Source organism: Gopherus evgoodei, unplaced genomic scaffold, assembly GCF_007399415.2.
Source record: "Gopherus evgoodei ecotype Sinaloan lineage unplaced genomic scaffold, rGopEvg1_v1.p scaffold_45_arrow_ctg1, whole genome shotgun sequence".
In the NCBI taxonomy this organism is placed as follows: Eukaryota; Metazoa; Chordata; order Testudines; family Testudinidae; genus Gopherus; species Gopherus evgoodei.
Window position 1 is genome coordinate 306,720 of NW_022060066.1, and position 3,395 is coordinate 310,114.

The 3,395-nt window shown below is 42.0% G+C and overlaps 1 pseudogene; it reads left to right on the forward strand.

The window, feature by feature from the left end:
- Window positions 1–213: 213 nt before the first annotated feature.
- LOC115642728 lies at window positions 214–3,098 on the forward strand (annotated as a pseudogene).
- Window positions 3,099–3,395: the final 297 nt, after the last annotated feature.

Here is a 3,395-nt window from a genome sequence, read left to right on the forward strand (position 1 = left end):
TTAGTGGCTATCTGAAAGTCTTGTGGCTTGCGTGCTTTATGGCACAGGTGGGAGCAGGATATTAATTAGGTAAGGAGGTGAGAGTAGGGGGTGGCCCCAGAGAGGAAGGAGATAGAAAGTGGGCGAAACAAAGAAAGAAAGAAAGAAAGAAAGAAAGTCCTGTTAAAGGTGATGATAGATAGAGAGTGAGTGAGTGAATGATTAACAAGAGATATGGGGAATGAGTTCATTCATTCTTCTACTGCTGAAAAGTATTATTCAGTTTATCTATGTCATATTCAGTGATGTACCTGGGTATGAACCCAGGTGGGATGTAGTTGAAGAAATGGTGTGCACTGGCTGGCTGGAAGGTGTCATGGAAAATGCACAGAGGCGGCAGTGGGAAAGATTGGTATGAAAATGTTCCATATACCAGCCACGGGAGAGTGCTGCAGAGCTTTTATGTATTTAGTACCAGATCTGTACAGAAGGACTGTCCTGAGACAGGATTCCTCCTGTATTGTCCAGCCCTGAAATGCAGCATCCCACAGTCCTATAGTTAGTCTCTCCTAGATCAATGAGGAATTTAACTCCGCAATCCAAAATTGTATTGAGTAGAAATAGCTAAGCACACAAAACCACAGACATGCGCAAACATATACAGACCCAGAATCCGCACAAATATGCTACTGCACTTACACACATGCAAATACAATTAAACACACACTGACATTACCGCAAATGGACACATAACACACATAATCAAATAGATGCACATTGAAACACACATATGCAGATACTACCAGAATCACACACAAAAGCACACACAACTGATCAAACAGCTACATACAAATTAGCAAAAATTCATAACTGTATGCATACACAATTGAACACCAGTAGGTACTACCACAATCACAAAGAATCACATATACAGTCACATACGTGAACAAAACCAAACACAGCACAACCATATCCATATACAATAGAAAATAGGCACTACTGCAATCACACACACAAAAACAAGCATACACATAAGAACGACCATACTGGATCAGACCGAAGGTCCATCTAGCCAAGTATCCTGTCTTTGAACAGTGGCCAATGCCAGGTGCCCCAGAGGGAATGAACAGAATAGTAATCATCAAGTGATCAATTCCTTGTCGCCCATTCCCAGCTTCTGGCAAACAGAGGGTAGGGACACCATCTCTGCCCATCCTGGCTAGTAGTCAGTGATGGACCTACCCTACATGAATTTATCTAGTTCTTGTCTGAGCCCTGTGATAGTCTTGACCATCACAACATCCTCTGGCAAAGAGCTCCACAGGTTGCCTGTGCTTTGTGTAAGCAAATACTTCCTTTGTTTGTTTTAAGCCTGCTGCCTATTAATTTCGTTTGGTGACCAGTAGTTCTTGTGTTATGAGGAATAAATAATACTTCTTTTTTTACTTTCTCCACACCAGTCATGAATTTATAGACCTCTGTCATATCACCCCTTAGTTGTCTCTTTTCCAAACTGAAAACTCCCAGTCTTATTAATCTCTCCTCATACGGCAGCCATTCCATACCCATAATAATTTTTGTTGCCCTTTTCTGAACCTTTTCCAATTCCAATATACCTTTTTTGAGATGGGGTGACCACATCTGCACACAGTATTCAAGAACTGGCATACAATGGACTTATATAGTGGCAATATGATAGTTTTGTCTTATTATCTATCCCTTGCTTACTGAGTCCCAACATTCTGTTCTCTTTTTTGACTGCTGCTGCACACTGAGTGGATGTTTTCAGATGACTGCTGGTGCATATTGAATGGATGTTTTCAGAACACACACAATCATATATATATGCACAATAAAACTCTCATAGACAGAAACACACACAACCAGATACACTAACAAGCACAATTATGCAATCAAACACAAATACACACATAAAGAGACACACGGATTTACTTTTCTTCCTTTATATTGCACAATTTAAGCTGAAATTATCCCCTAAAGTGTTTTGTCTTACTTCATAAACAACCTAAATCTGAGTTTTTCAAAAACCACCTAAGGGATTTAGATGCCCAGTCCCCATAAACTGTAATAAGGTCAGGGCATCCAAACCTCTACATTGTTTTGAAACCTCAGCCTCATTCTTTAAATGTATTCCCTTTCGAGTTCTCTCTCTCAGCTGTGAAGAAAATGCAAATGAAACTGCCCCAACTGAGTTCATCATCGTGGGGTTCTCCATCCTCCAGCAGCTGCAGTTCTTTCTTTTTGGTGTCTTCTTGGTCACCTATCTGTGCACCCTGGTGGGGAACATCTCCATCATCATCATTGTCTGCATGGATGCCCAGCTCTGCAGCCCCATGTACTTTTTCCTGGGGAACCTCTCTTTCCTGGACCTCTGCTACACCACCACTAATGTTCCCCAGATGCTGGTGCACCTGCTGGTGGACAGGAAGAGGATCAGCTATGCAGGATGCATTACCCAGCTCTATTTTTTCCTGGCCTTTGTGGGCACGGAGTGTATCCTCCTGGTGGTGATGGCTTCTGACCGCTATGTGGCAATATGCAACCCCTTGCACTACTTGGTCATCATGAGAAAATCCCTCTGCTTCCAACTGGCTGGTGCTGCTTGGGCCAGTGGCTTCCTCAGCTCTGCAGTGCACACATTTTTCACCTTTCAGCTGCCCTTCTGTGGGGCCAACCATATCAACTACTTCTTCTGCAACATCCCACCGCTCCTCAAGCTCTCCTGTGTAGACAGCTCCCTCAATGAGATTATCCTGCTTGCTGTCGGGGTCTTCATTGGGTGGATCCCATTCCTGTGCATCGTCCTGTCTTACTTCTACATCATCTCCACCATCCTGAAGATACACTCCACAGAGGGGAGGCTCAAAACTTTCTCCAGCTGAGGGTCCCACCTGACCATTGTCCTGCTGTATTACGGGAGATCCATCTTCACCTATGCCAGGCCCATATCCAGCTACTCGCTGGACAGTGACAGACTGATCTCAATGCTTTACAGCATAGTAACCCCCATGTTGAACCCAATGATCTACACCTTGAGGAACAAAGATGTGAAGGGGGCTCTGAGAAAAGTTTTCATGGGGAAATTGTGTTTGCAATGAAAGTGGCAAATTTCCACCCATTGGTCTAGGGGGCTGCTTAACATTATCTGGGTGCTAAAGTTCTTTCCTTTGTGCTTTCCTATCTATGTTCAGTAGAATTGCTGAAAACACAAAAAAATAAAATTTACAGTAATATACAATAAAAACCTAGATATTATTTTAATTTTGAACATTAAAATAGTCCCATTTTTTGTCTATTTTGGTTAAACTTTGCAATGTATTACTAATTACAGGTTTTTTTATTTACAATATTTAAGTGAAATTGTATTCAAAATAATTCTCAAAATGGTTAGCACA